This window comes from Scaptodrosophila lebanonensis, unplaced genomic scaffold (genome assembly GCF_003285725.1).
Source record: "Scaptodrosophila lebanonensis strain 11010-0011.00,11010-0021.00 unplaced genomic scaffold, SlebRS2 tig00001415-arrow-pilon, whole genome shotgun sequence".
NCBI lineage: Eukaryota > Metazoa > Arthropoda > Insecta > Diptera > Drosophilidae > Scaptodrosophila > Scaptodrosophila lebanonensis.
Window position 1 is genome coordinate 10,191,207 of NW_022060742.1, and position 16,049 is coordinate 10,207,255.

Here is a 16,049-nt window from a genome sequence, read left to right on the forward strand (position 1 = left end):
CTATGTTGAAATATCAAATTATGATTTCATAAATAGAAGAAAATAAGAGTTAAGCGGCTTTAAAATAAGGTAATTGCTGAGCTATTAGGCCTGGGTGTGGATGTAAAGAAAGACCGATAGCTCGTCTACCAGTTTTGGAGGTCAATGACAACCCATAATTGATTATTAACTGACAACAACGTGTAAGAGGGGGCAACAACAAAAATATAATATATCAAATTAATGCCAGCCAGAAGAAAATCATTTGATAGATACTTATATTAATTAACAATTATGGTTGCTGCAAGTTTGAAAACATGTTTCAAGCGGCATTTTAATTGTTCAGGCCTTGGCCACAACCTGCACTGGCAACAGCCAAGCAACTAACAACAACAACAAGATCATGGTCTAGAAAACATAAAACTGCCATACGTGTATATCGTGCATACGCTTGCATATCGAGGTATGTTATTATTATGATTATTACTGGAACAGCATTATGGAGGTGCCACATAATTCTCCCGCATTGCTGCACGAGCCCGCAGCGCAGAAACAAAAAGTTGCAGCTGATGCCGCAACCGGCGTGGCAACAACTAAGCAAAAACAATTTTTCACACCAAACGCCCAACATCGCCAATCGCCAATCGCCGGCAGTTCGAACATTTGATGTTCCTCGCCCAGATCGACATAATTCTGTTTTTGGAGGCGCTTTACGACCATCCGTGTCCGTCTCCGTATCCGTCTCCGTCTCCGTGCAAAAACCAATCAATGGTGCAATTTTCATTGCGGTCGGTCAGGGTTTTTATATTTTATTTTTTTTCTTTCTACTTCTTGGTGTGTCTTGTGGCTTAGCGGGCGATCTCACATGTGAGAGATCGTTGAAAGCAGAGGGAGATTGCGCCAACGGTATTGCGTCTTACTGCTTCAAATGCCATGACGAATACATTTCAATTTTAATCAATTCATGTTGTTGATTCTATCAGATTTGTTTCACCTGACCCAAGGATTCGAAATGTCAAACTTAGTTGTTAGTTCTAAAGTTGGCTTCAGCTAAACTTCAAATTAATTTGTTTGCTCGACAGTGCGTGTTTAAAAATGTTGAATTTGTCAATATTCGATTTAAACTCTACTGTAAATTGTTTGAAAAACTGCGCCAAACTGTATAACTTTTCCAATCATATCGATAACAATTTTAAACAAACAAGTTAGAAAACTGAAATTTCTAATGAAGCCATGAAGGAGGTTTATAAATAATTAAACAAATATATGATATATATATATATATATATATATGATAGGATAACAATAGATTTGTGCCAATGTAGCTTTACCCACCTCTTTCGACAGCTGGCTTAAGGGGCTTAAGTCCTCTATAGATGATCGCCATCTCTCTTTCTCTCTCTCCCTATCTTTCTCTCTCTCTGAAAGGGATAGAGGAAACGACGATGGTAGCGGTTCGGAGGGAAGCTGCCAATTTCCTGTAGTGGACAGATGGCGTTCGTGCCGTTCATGAAAATTTAGTTCCATTTCTTTTTGTCAATAAAATGTGAAGTATGCTGCAAATTTTAATTCAAATGTGCAGCAGAAATTATTTAAAAAAAAAAAAAAACAACAACCTGCATGAACAATAACAAAAAAAAGGAGTCAGACAATATTGATATTATGTAAAATAAAATTGTTGTTTATTGTAATAAGAACACTTTTCATGCATCACCTAAGTAAAAAAAGCTCTAAAACATATACTAAGGTCTTCAAACACATAAGCTGTGTGGCGGCTTAGTCCAGGGGTCATTGAATTAAACGTTTTGTAAAAAATACAAATTTACGATAGTTGAGATGTAAAGATGGGAATTCAATTTAGAATCAGAAAGTAGCCCAGAATCTTGGACTGTTGATGTACATTGTCAATAGTATAAGTGGCTAAGTCTGCACTGATAAAAGGTCATGAACTTATATTTGGAGCAACTAAGGTGCAAATGGTTAACCAAGAATAAAATATGCATTCAATTCATACAAAATATTCGGGAAATAAAGCTGCCAATTCAAAGGCAGGTCATTCAAAATGAATAAATACTACAAGTATAGTACTCGTACGTTCACGTTTATAATCTATTAATTAATGCTCTTATTGTCTCAATATTTTAAAAGTTAAATTATGGGAATAAATTTCAAGTTAAATAATAGTTATGAGTTATTTGAAAAGAAAACTGTTCATTCATTCAGCATTCTTCATTTATTTTGCTCAGCTTAGACTCTTCAATGCAATAGTTAATATATTGCTCTAATAACACCTACTATCAATTTGAAGGCTTTCTTTTTTAATTCTCAGCTTATTTGGTTTTGCTTAGCATTGCATTTTACTTTTCTTCAAATTTCCAATTATACACACCTGAATTCATTTTCAAGTTAATGTTGACATCACTTGTCATTAAAATGTTGAATTACAGTTTGGCGAGCACGCTGACGGCTTTTGTCATTCTAAAATAGGCCCAGAGTTGGAGTTGCAACGCAGTTTTTAATTTTTTAGCACTTGCATAGGAGTCTTTGCACATATTACGCATACGCCCCATGGCACAGCAAATGGTGCATTAACATGAATTCTTCATGAGACTATGAAATGTTTTTGTGACTTGTGGAACTAAAAACGAAACTGCTTCGCCGAGTTGCGGGCACCTAGAAAACACTTGACGGCAAACAATGCCGCTGCCTCTTCCCCAACCAGCCTCCGTCCGTCCTCGTAGAGAACTCCGACCACATGGAGGAGCAGCATGTCCGCCGCTCTGGGCACATGTGTCGGGCCGACGGACCAGCCTCCTGTTGATAATTACTGCCGTCTCTGGTGCTGCTGCAGCCGCTGCCAAGCAGGCTGTGCAGAATTTTTTGTTTACGAGCACATAAATGTAATTGGATGCGCAAAAATAGTATGTTTATAAATTTTCCAAAGCTCTCTATGCCAGTCTGGCCAGCAATTGCCGATCCGCCTGTCATCTTCTGGGCGGCAATTTCCAATAGCAAAAGGCAGCAGCACACCAACACGAACGTATACACAGAAAAAAAAAAAAACAAAGCAAATATCAATAAAAATAATACCTAGAAGTGATGTTAAAATCCTTGACGATGAAGAACTTACTATGTTTTGCCATTTATAATTCCCAACCGCTTCTTTCCTAGCGTGGAACAATTCTTATATTTTTTGAACATTTATTCGTAGATTTACTTGTTCTTTAAGATGAAATTTTGCTTTCGGAATTATGTATGTCATATTTATATTAAAAATGTGGTAAATATTCTGATGAAGACTAATGTCAAAATGTAGAAGAATTTATGGAGCTGGAAATATAAGTTGTTCTTCAGGTGTTTCGTAAGAAGTCGGGGTATCTGAAAAGGGGTCTATCGACCCTAAAGAGAAGCGCAGTTTGGCTGCTTTGGAGGCTAGGAAGGATTCAGCTAAGCACTTATCCTAAGATTTGGCATTTCAAAGGCTTTTCTTATTCGTTTACTCGATTGCGACTGTACCTGTTTGTTTTGTTCCATTTAAACACCAAAAAGGAACCATAACGTGCATAGAAGTTCTTGTTCAATATAACAAAATTAATTGGTCTATTAAGCAAAAACTCAAGGAACTAAAAAATATGCAATTGTTCCGTAAGTCTTAGGAAGTTAAGCTTTAAGGTTCTCTTGAATGGGAACAGCCAGCATTTTTCTCCAGTGTATACACATACGAGTATGTAGATGTATGTACATACATACATATGTATTTAATGTACATAGGCAAAGGCAAAACGTGTCATCATCGATTACGCAGTGCAGCTGCAACGAAGCGGCAAGAAGTCGACGTCAACGTCAACGTTCAGTGCAAACAAGTGGCCGCCGCTATCGCTTTGTATTATCGCGCCTGCTAAAAGAAGAAGAGGTGTGGATATGAGGGGAAACGAGGGGGGGGGGGGGGGGGGTGGGGAATGAGAAGCAGGAGCAGCAGTAGCACCAGCTCCAGCTCCAGCTTCTGTATCCGCGACGAGACACGCACTCCGATTCCCCGGGCGCGTAACTCAAAGCGACAACACTTGACACTAATTAATACATACGCACTGGGCAAGGGGCTGGTGGGGCTGGGGAGGGGAGGGGGCAGACAGGCCGACAGGCAGACATGCAACCTTCCACTGGCAGTGCCACCCACTCTGCACGTCGACGCGCTCGTCGCATTTCAATCAGGCCAGCCAGTCAGCCAGTTAGCTAGTCAGTCAGTCAAGCAGTCAGCCAGTCAGTGAAACAGACAGGCCGTCAGTCAGTTGTTTAGTAACTCGCCTCTCAGATTTGTTCGTGATAAAGTTGTTTGAAAGTGTTGCAGTTTGTTGCACAAACGCATCGCACACACGCACACTTACGCACTTTCACACACACACACACACACACACACACTCGCTGAGTGCCTAACTGGCACATTGACTGTTTCTGTTTCTGCGCCTGCTTCCGTTGCCAAGGCAGCCAGCTCCCAGCAGCCAGCAGCTGCTCAGGTGCGGCAGAGTGTGTGCCATTGTGGCAGCGATGCTTATCAGTTTGTCGACGTCGTTGCACGTTGCTCGTCGCACGTCGCATGTCTCATGTCGCCTGATGTGGCTTCGTTTTAACACGCAGCCTTGCCGTTGATAATGTTTACAGTTTACCGTTGCATTTCCTATGGTGCCGCGCCATTTCAGATGGCCCGCTGGCATTCCTCCTCTTTAAAGTTGTTGAAGGTTCACATCTTTATGATACCCATATGCATTTATTATGGCCAGAGTAAATGGACGGGTAAATGGAACAGTTGACTGAAAGTCATATTCATTTATGGCACGCACGAAAGTCCTTAAAGCTAATTGCATTTTGGGGAAGTAGCTAACATATTTAATTTACAGCTTTTGTCGATTTCCTTCAGCAGAACCTCAATAACAGAATCCCTTTAAGAGGAAGGGTTTGCGAAATGCAGCTTCAATTTTTCTTAAGATAAAAAAAACATACAAGTAGGTAGGTGACAAGGAATTTATTTATTTCTTCTGCTTAGCCACTTCCTTTCCAGAATATTCAGTTGGATTTGAATTGAAAATCTAAGCTTTATGATTTTTATTTTTTTTATAATTTTTTCAGTTTTACACTGTCAATTGTTGTTTAACTTTGTTCAGTTAATTAGAAGAGGCTAAGCTGCCTGCTGTACTCTTAACATTAAGATATCTTCACCTCACTTGTACATTCAAAATGTTTTTTAAAAAAGTGCAGAAATTTAATTGAATTGAATTGAAAATTATAAAAATTGAATAGTGTAATTTCATTTTAAAATGTAACTTCAGAAAATTACTGAACCTCTATGATTTATCATTATTTATGGTCAATTATATATATTCACGCATCTAAAGTAATTCTAAAACAGAAACGGGAAAATAGCTGAATATATGTCCAACGCTTGCTTATTGAAGTTGAAGTTGATGTAAAAATAAAATGACTGAATACACATGATTTCTTTAAAGGACGGTTATACTATATGTTCGCATTAGTTATAAAGAATTCTTCTCCCACACCTCACTTCAATTGTTAATTGTTAATTAATTCACTCATACATTTTACAAATGTCTTACTAGCAGCGGAATACAAACGATCAACTTTGGGTGCAGGATATAAAAACACAAGCCATCTACTCATTTCAGAATCAGAGGCCCCTACATTAAGTCCACCCTTCCACACTCTTGATTCTTTTTCATTTTTTTTTTTTTTAATTATTAAATGGGCTTTATCTATGTGTTCTTCATATAAATAACACAATTTAAGCTTGAAGCTGTTGGGAACATAAGGAACTTAAATTTCGTGCAAACCTGTGCTTTTACTACAGTCTCTCGTTGAACTCAAAAATATTATTATAGGCTCTTATTAAATATTCAAATATGCAGACATACCTATTGAAATTGTAAGTCAAAAACGATTAAAAGAAAAAACTTTTAGCTTCTGATAAATGCCACGAGTATGTAAATTTGTTTCATACAGCAACAGTAATTCTTTGGCATTTCCTCTGTCATTAGCAGAGTGCCGCTTCTGTCCAATGCTGTTTGTCAGCCAAATTCAAATTCGTGAGCGTTGCGGCATGATTCAAGCATCTAATATGCGCAACTCAATCATATCAGGCTTGTATCAAACAAACCGCCCGCTGGCACTTTTATTTGACAGTCCACCGACAATGATCGATGATGAAGTTGCGCACTGCCCTGGTCTGGTCTGGTCTGCCCTGGTCTGCCCTGGCCTGGCCTGGCCCCATTGGCACAAGCTCTACTACACAGCTACGTGTATTGCCGAAATTCAAATCCAAATCCAAATCGAAATCAGAGGCAGAGTCAGAGTCAGAGTCTTGCAATGCACACCTACCTTCCTACCCAGCTAGCTAGCAATTGATAACAATGGAAAAATCGACACAAAATAGCATTAATTTTCGGCTTAAAAGCAACTTTGACACTGGACGCTGAATAAACGCTTAATTAACACTCAATAGCGCGGCGAATCAAGCGGTAAGGAGGGGGCGGGGAAGGCAATTGAAGGTGCGACGAATGCAATTCAAAAGCCACAGACAGCCAAAAATTTCGATCGATACAGACAGACACACAGACAGACAGACAGACAGACAGACCGACAGACAGACAGCTGGAAAATCTGAAAAATCCAAGAAAATGTTTTCTGTGTCGCGGTGTGGCAAGCCCAGCAGGTCTCCCCACAAAAGAGTTGCGCGTATCGAAAATGACAGTTGCAGTTATTTTTGTTGTCGTTTTATTCTCGAAAATCAAACGGCAAACAAATCGTAATCACAAAACCCCCCTCCCCCAAGAAAAAAATCGACCGTCACTAAATGACTGAATGACTGACTTTGTTCGACGATTGCCGGCGACGCGACGTTGGCCAATTGGCAGCCGGAAAGTGAAAAGCAGCAACAGCAACAACAACAATACACAAACACACAGTCAGTCGCAGTGGCCAACACCTGAGGGCAAGGAGTTGCAGAGTTACGTCATTCACTGCCACAACCAAAATGCCCCTCGGTGACGGCCGCAGTCAACTTTGCTCCGTCGCTGCGACTGCGCTGTGTGGGTGCCTCGCCAAACCGCACAGTGGTCTACAGTTGGTTTTGCAAAGCTAAAAAAAAGTTTACTTTTTTTTCTTTTTTTCTGCCATTGATGGTGTCAGAAATGTGACAGTATATGGAACGCTTGATTATACATATAATATCCGAAATAAGGTTTACTCTTCTTCTAAAACAAAAACTTATATAAGCAATAATAGCATACATATACACAAACTTACCCAACTCCTATAATTAATATATCTTAATTACATAGTTAATATAAATTGTGGTAAGTTGGTTGAAATTCCGCCTTGGATTAGAATTCCTAGAATAAGTCCAATCAATTTGAAATTGTTGATTTGTACATCTTTAAAATTGAAGTTTCAATTTAATTTACTTTAGTTTCAATTTAAAATTGTTGATTTAAACATCTTCTCATATTTATATTGAATTTATGGTTTCTATTTGTAAAGTCATCATGTAAAATCGTTTCGTTTTTATTATTTATTTCAAATTCCTATTTCCTATATGAGAGTCACATTACTAATATTATCTATTGATCTATAGGCTTTTAAATAACATCTTAAAAATGAGCTATCAACAAATTTTTTGTGTTTGCATTCCACTAGCAGATAATTTGATAATTTTTTAAGACCAAGTAAACGTTATCTTTTCCAAACTTAAAGAAAGAGCTTACTTTCAACTTTGGGCTAACCATTGCAATAGTTTTTTTTTTTTTTTTTGCTTTGTATCAAAAGATAACAATATTGAGTGGTAAAATCGGGGTTTTTCTGCATTAATACTACCTTAGCTCTTTATTGTATATTAAATCGATTCATAGTACTTATCTGTAAAATTTTAACAAGTCCGAATAGCTCCCAAGCTGGGCTATATACATATATAGTACAGTATTTATTACACACGGATGCTGAAAACAATACACGAGACAAACATTCGCTTTAATTTTCTGTGTTTAATAAATGTCTTCACTCTGTGTTTCCAACTATAGTATGTTCATATTACAATATATCATCCAGCAAAAGTAAAAATGGGAAAAACCAACTTCACCATAAATCCAACTATTCGTTTTTAAACCTGTCAGCCATATTTTCATTTACATGTCCCGTTTATATAGTAAAGTACTGTACTTACCATAATTATAAAACGATTCAAACTTTTGATTTTCAAACCTCATCACGCCTTTGTCCTTTGTAAATAAAAATAATTTAGCTATATAGGGTATAGGCTTTCCTTATTTGAGATAAGATTGTGAAGAAAGCTCAGATTTTTCCTATATGCGATACAGTAGCATATGACAAATAATGATAAAACATATTAGTATTTTTTGCTTAAAAATATAAAGTAATTTTTGCACCTTACAATTTTATATAATTAATATGCCGATCTTGGGTCTTTCCATGCGCAAAAATTATTTTATTCATAGTTATGAGCGTTTAAAGTAAAAATGGCTCTCGTTGATTCCACTCATTTAAAATCGACTTTTTGAGTTCCAAAACGTTGTAATATTTTTTGTTATCGGAGTAAACTCAACATGCTAATATCCCACAAATACTTTGAATGGGCTTATTTGATTTTTTGGCTATTTTATTTTTTCAAGGAAACAGTCATGCAGAAGTTCCATAGTTTGCAGAATGGTATTTCACATTTCGTGTAATTTTATCATTGTGTGTGTGCCACTGTGCGAAGGAAGCCACATTTGGAAAATTGCACGAGCAATCGCTGTGAGCAACTTGCCAAGCGACGAATATCGATGATCGCGTCGAGATCTACTCGCATGTAACGTTTAAATTTGTTGAAACCGTTGGAAAGCCACCGAACTGCGTGGATTTCTTGTGCAGCTCCTCAATGTTTCTAATGTTTTGTTCGTTTTCTGTTTTCTTGACTATTCCTTGCACTTTTTTGTTGTTGTTGGCTTTTGTGCAATTCAGCCGTCGTTGCCGTCGCAACACATTCGGATTTTCATGCCTTTTTGAGTAAACAAGAGTTGCACGATTTTCTTGTAATTTTCCGCAATTTGGCTTTTAAAGCTATGTGGCGGCGCTGGCGTCGGTGGCGGCAACGTCGGCGTCAGCAGCCTGGCCAGCCCCGGCTTGGCTTGGCCTGAACCCACCCCCTCCCCCTCCCCCTCCGCCGCTTCCGCACCCGCACACCCACAGACAACACACGCGCCCGACAGCGACTCGAACGCCACCTACTTGGAGTTCGATTGCCGGTCGCATATAAATCTCAATGTTTGTTTAATTTCGTGTGTTTTTGTTTTAATTTGTCGACAAAAAATTGGCCGCGCAGTCCACACAAAATTCGACTAATTGCGAGGAGCGAGCGGTTGGGTTTTGGGTTTTGTGCAGTTTTTGGCAGTTTTGTTTTTGTTGTTGTTGTTGGGATCAGTCCGCAAATTCGCCTGCATGGCCAATTGCTCATTACGGCTCATTATTGCTGCTGTTGTTCTTGTTGTTGTTGCAGCTTGTACTTTTGTTGTTCGTTTCGTCGAGCCGAGGCGGCGGTTGCGACTGCAGGTTACAGGTTCTTGTTCCCATTTTTTTTTCCTTACCTTGCTTGTCCTTTTACTAAGCTCATTTTATTGTCAATGATCTTGTACTAAGATTAGCATAGATATTGTTTTCTATTTGTGATTAGATGTTGCAGCACGATTTTGTTTTACTTGTGGAATGTTTGTAATGCGGCTATGTAGTAAGCAGATAGACAACTTTGTACGACTATGCTTAGTTTTTGTGCTTAGGAAAGCAAATGAGAAACCAACTTCCGAAAAGGAATCCCAACAAGGCAGCCCCTTATTTGAAAGAAAGTTCCAAGGGAAAACCAGAGAATGTTTTTAAAACAATCAACTTTCCATGTTACACCTGGAGAACTATTATAAAATCTCGTTCATTTCATAGACAGATTATAAAAGAAGATGAATGCTTAAATTTCAAAGCGGAAATCAAAAAGTAAAGAAAACAAATAGGAACTATTTAGAAAACGAATAACCCTTTTCTCAGTATTGAAAATAACAAAAATGACACAAAGTCTATGTTAAATTTCCTCATGGTATTGAAATGAAGAAATAATGCGAAATATATATGTTTTTATACCCTGTACCCGTAGGGTAAAAAGGGTATATTAGGTTAGTGCAAAGTATGTAACATACAGAAGGAAGCATCTCCGACCCCATAAAGTATATATATTCTTGATCAGCATGACGAGAGAAATCGATCTAGACATGTCCGTCCGTCTGTCCGTCTGTCCGTCCGTCTGTCCGTCTGTCCGTCCGTCTGGATGAACGCGAGGATCTCAGAAACTATAAAAGCTAGAATAACCAAAGTTGGCATCCAGATTCTCCTAAGTCCGAGTAAGGACGAGTTTATTTTATTTTTTTGGATTTTCCCCCCCTCCCCCCGCTACAGAATTTCGTCAATAGCGTCTACATTTCAAATGCTACCTAAACCAAACTTTGCACACATAATTTATATATAATTGTCTACTGTTGTATAAAATTTTATTCAATTCGGTCAATTCTAAGAAAAGTTATTAGCGAAACAAATTCTCGCCAGTACAACCCCCACAAACTGCAGCAACAAGTTCGCTCTTCTTCTTCCTCTTTTTGCTGCTGATTTGGGCGCATATAACTCAGTGACGGAAGTTTACCTGGGTACAGGGTATTACACTGTCGGGCTTGCTCGACTGTAGCGTTCTCTCTTGTTTAAAGAAGCAATATGTCAAAATAATTCAGTAATTTAATAACTATTGACGCATGTTTAAAAATAGGCGTGCTTACAAAAAGCAAACAAACTAAAAATAAGGTAGTATTTAATAAAAAGTTCACTATTGAAAAATTTTATTAATTAAGTCCTTAAACAGAATGATTTCTAAAACAAACAAGATATGAAAAATATTAAGAGGGAATACAAATAATGATAATTCTGATATCTTAAAAGAATTAGCTTAAACAGAAACACAAAGTTCACTGTCGAGACTTTTATTTATTTTACTGTGACTGGGATAATTAAAATGAAGAATTTGTTAAGCATATTAGAATTATTACGCTCTATAAGTTATTTACACCAGCTTCTTGGTCACTGAAATCTCCTCTCATAAAAAGGTGGGTATATTCGCGCTGAAATCAAAACAATAATGACTACGGCTTAGCAAATTCATTGTTTGTTTTGTGACTCGAAAGAGAACTAATAAATGAGTAAAAAGCGTCGTTTTTATACTCCTGCTACTTTAAATAGTTTCTTTTACACCAGTTTATTTGTCCCTGACAGCGATTCTCATAAAAAAAATGGGTATATCCGGCTTTAAAATGAAAGAGGTATACCCAGTGTGGCGCTTTTAAAACGTGGAATGCCCGTAAAATACGAAATAAAATCATACCTACTAAATGCCATGGCAGGCTTGCACAATATTCTACAGTTTGTGTTTTATGTTTATTTAAAAATTTGCATTCCAATTAATTAGCCCCTTTTCGCATACATAAATCAGTTGGGTTTTCTTGTTCTACATGAACATGATTTCAATTTAATAAAATCCACAATTTACATTTTTGCATACACTTGTGCGCATTAGTCAGCAAAGCTGGTCGTAAAACCACGCTTATATGCCAAATAAACTAATAAATAAATGGATTTCCTTTGTTCCTCCTCAATTTATAAACATTTTAGAAATATTACGGACCATAAAATTGGACCAAACTCGATTTGGTTGCGCCCATGTCCAGCTCCAGGCCATCTGTCATGCGCGATTTCGATCGGATGCCAAAAAAGCCAAGAGCTAATAAAAATTTCAACAAATATCGTTGGTTTTTTACGATGGCCAGCCAATAATTTCCTTTCGCGTGAGTCGAAGATGTCATAAAATTTCGGTGCTCATCATTGTATACGGAGAAGAGCGGCGCGATTTGATTTTATGTGCCCATTCCAAATGGCCGTCTATTGTTTTAAATGTATTCTCACTGGTCTTGTAAATAATAATAAAATGCCGTGGAAGTCTCGAATGATACTTATTTGTGTACAAGTATGACAAAAATAACAAACAAAAAAAATAATGCGCCAGCAACTTTTATGACTTTCGCTTTTGGTTCGCTGCAAACGAAAGCCAAGCCGTGCATGTTGGCCAAAACCGCACGTAACATAACCAAGTCAGATCGAAGGCTTTCTGCTGCTGTAGGTCGAATCCGTTGAGCCGAACACCAACCGACAGCAAATGCATGTTCAATAGGAATTGGCATCAGACTGGCACTACAGGGTGGCATTTCTATATTTGGAGGCCTAAATCCCTAAACTCACACACACATATTTAAACACCAGCTTCAGTGCTGTTCCTTAAATTCCTCTTAGTCAGTATCGGTGAATATATCAAATATAAGTATAAAGGCCTGAGGAACTATTGAATATTTTCTATTTAGATTAAAAAAAGTACAATAATGAACATTTTTTGAATATTTTAGTTAGGCTTACTTATTAAAGAATGGAATTCTTTGAGTATTGGAACTTTAAAAGAAGTAATATCTAATTTGTTTTATCTCTTTTAAAAACTTCAGCGAAATTGTGATAGCGATTTAATTAATTCAAAATTTAAATGTTAAAATATGTAATGAATATGGTGTAAAATTCAACTTTATTTTAATTTTTATTGACTTATTTAATCTCTTATATCGACTAGTCTTATTTCGATAACTTATTGATTATGTACATTTTATAATGGCAATATTTTAATTAAATTTTACTTTTTGATGATGATTGAACAATGATTGTTTTACAATTATAATTCAAATATAATAAACAAAATTCGAATTCGAATTCATCACATTTTTAATTAAAATCAAAAAATTTAAATTTAATAAATATGGTTAAAGTTTTAGTCTTTCATGCTTGTATAAATTTAATATGAAATTAATATTATAATACAATTTTAAGCATGTTTTGCTTTATTTTCTCTGAGTTTTGCATTTTCTTTCCATGCCAATCTCAAAACCAAAAACATTTCAATTATACACTTACATCGAAATGGTTCATTTATTTAAATAGAATAACTTTTTTCATTGCCCCGGGCGCATAGTTGTCCAGAAGCGGGCCTGACTTTCAGCTACGCGTTATGAAATATTGAAACTTCGCTGCAAGTCGAAGTCGCTTTGGCCTCTGTGTTGGCGACTGGCGACTTACAAATCTATAGCACGCGGCATAAAACAGACCACTTGTGCCAAAGGAAAGCGGCAAGACACAAGACATGCACCGCCACCACCATAAGCACCACAATGATTTTGTTAAATGAAAGCGGCGGCGCACACCGGTGATGGCGGTGGCTAAAAATTCGCTGCGATGCAAAGCGATACAAATCGAAGCTGCGATCATCGGGCCGCAGCAGCGCTGATCATGTTGCACTTTCTGCGGCCGCTGCAGTATTTCAAATTGCAGGAGGAAGGAGGCGGGTGGCAGGTATGCAGGGGCAAGTTGAGCTGCAGCTCGAGCTTCGGCTCCAATAGTGGTATGATCGCGACTGCAGACGCCTGCGGCATAAATGCCCGACATAAAGGGCAAGAGTTCAGAAAATTGTGACTGTGGAAAATATTTTTGCTATTCTTCACAGTTTTCGCCTGCGGATCGGTTAGTTTAGGCTGTGGCAGTGAAACTGAAGCTAAACCCAAAGCTAAAACTGAAGCTGTTTTGCATCACGTTGCTGCAACAGATTTCGCGTGGTTGTGGCAATAAACTTAAAATATTGCCTACATGCGCCACAGTCGGCAACATAAACGGCCAACCACAGTAGACTGGCGTAGAGTAGAGAGGTCGATTGTAAGGCGACATGAATGCTGTCAGTCAAGAAGAAAAATTGAAAGTAAGTGTCACCTCCATGCTCCTTTCGTTTCCTCTCCTACACTTTAACCCATGAATTGCGATTGAGTTGAGCGGAAGAAAGCGAAACTATGACAACTATCTTACCGATGTGTTCTGGCAAGTGAAAGGTGCTACACGAAAGTGAAAAAGATGCATTTTGCTTATCTAAATCAGACATAGTGTAGAGTGGTATTGAATGTGTGAGAATATGTTTAGATTTGCTTAGACTTGTGACGAAAAAGTCTGTCACTTCTTTAGGCATAACTTTATGTTAAAAGAAACCTCTAAAAAACAAGAAAGTAAAGAAGAGTGAAGAATATACTGGAATACACTCATGTAGATATTTAAACACATTATACCAAGCTTCTATAAAATTAGCTTTTAGTTACAATAAAATTCTTTAACTCTCTAGAATAAGTTGAGGTCTTGCAGAAAATTCGATCTACAAGTATTTTGTGGTGCTGTTTTAAATTATTTAAATTTTTTAACCTTATCCTAGCATTACAAGTATCAGGTTACTTTTAAATTATTAAAATTATAAACATTTATTTATGTCTTTTGAACAATAATATGAAAATAAAAGGACAGCAGTGTTCAATAGGATATTTGGAAGTAACCGATAGCGGTAGAGTGATTCGAAGGAACGAGCAGGAGAGAAAGCGGAAAAGAACTCTTAACTATAAATAATTCCAACCGTACTTACACATTATTATTTTTTGGAACAAATTTATTATGATTTCTCCTAAAATAAGAATGCAAATAATAAAGTTTCAGTCTTTCATGTTAGCCAGTCCTGAGCTGTCTTACACCATCTCACATATATTTAAGAGCTATCATTCATTTAGATAAGATACAAATTTTTTCGTTCAAGTATAATGATCAACAGTACTACATAAATCTGTTTCAGATTGAATTTTCGTTGCCAGCCTAAAACGCTTGAGAACATTGTATTTCAAGGGACAAGACAATCATTTTTCCGTATTTATATAAAATACAAAAATTATAGTTTTCTGCAGCAACAAATATATTTAAGAACGAATCGCTGTAGCAGAAATTATATGCCCCTCTAATCGTAAGAGCCTTCTTTAATTGCAAATAAGGAAGCAGAAATGGATTCTATTGTAATTAGCAGTTGAATTAAATGGGAAACTTTTTATAACTCACGCTGAATGCACTTAATTTATTTGCATTTCCACTTAATTTTCTGCATGGAATTATTTGCATATAGTGGTACGAGTATATGAAGACATTGCTGTTTTTAAGAGTGCCACGGCAGCAAACAGCACAGCACTGTTTGGCTCGATAATGATGATCATCTGCAAACATCAATTCATATTTTTATGGGCATTGCAAGCCCGTTTTCCATGTTGCACCGCCAGTGCGAGGCCTATACGAGCTCGTATGACTTAATAAAGTCGGCGAAGCACCCCCGCATCGGTGGTTCGTGCTTATTTGTGCTACAGCCCAGCAGCAAGAACAACAACAACAACAACAACAGCAACAAAATGCAACTCTTGTAACCTAACATGGTTGCACATTTTGCCAACGGGATGCATGCGAGCATCGTGCATGCAACACTTAGAGTAGAGTAGAGTAGAGTAGAGTTGAATTGAGTTGAGGCTGCCACAGCCACAGCCAGAGTCGGAGCCAGAGCCAGAGCCACAGCGAAATTAAAGGCAAATCGCAACCAATCACAAAGATTACCCCCACACACAGAAACAAACACTCAAATGCACTTCAAAAGGAGCAGCAAGCCATCCCGCCCGTCCCCTTCCCTACCCTACCCTACCCTACCAAAACCAACGTGAAAACTTGTAAACTCATGCACACTATACGAGTATATACTATATACAAGTACATATAGTATATATATGTATATAGATATAGCATTTTGCTATGGGCCCTGCAGGCAACGGGCGAGCATTGTAGTGGTATTTTAAACACTGCCAGGCGCATAATCAAAACGCTTAAATTATAATAACTTTATTAAGAGAGCTGCCAGAGTGGGCAAAAGTGAATTCAAGTTACAGGCGTGCGCGCATGCCTCTTCCATTTCCCATAATTTGGCGGGAGACAACCACACACACACACACAGAGACACACACACACAACCTACTGCCTAGGCAGTTGAACAGGTGTAG

General features: G+C 37.7%; 1 protein-coding gene across 1 annotated transcript in view; it reads left to right on the plus strand.

The window, feature by feature from the left end:
* The window catches only part of LOC115632888, a 120,594-nt gene that overhangs the window by 46,460 nt on the left and 58,085 nt on the right, over positions 1-16,049 (plus strand). The gene's annotated exons all lie outside the window — the stretch shown is intronic.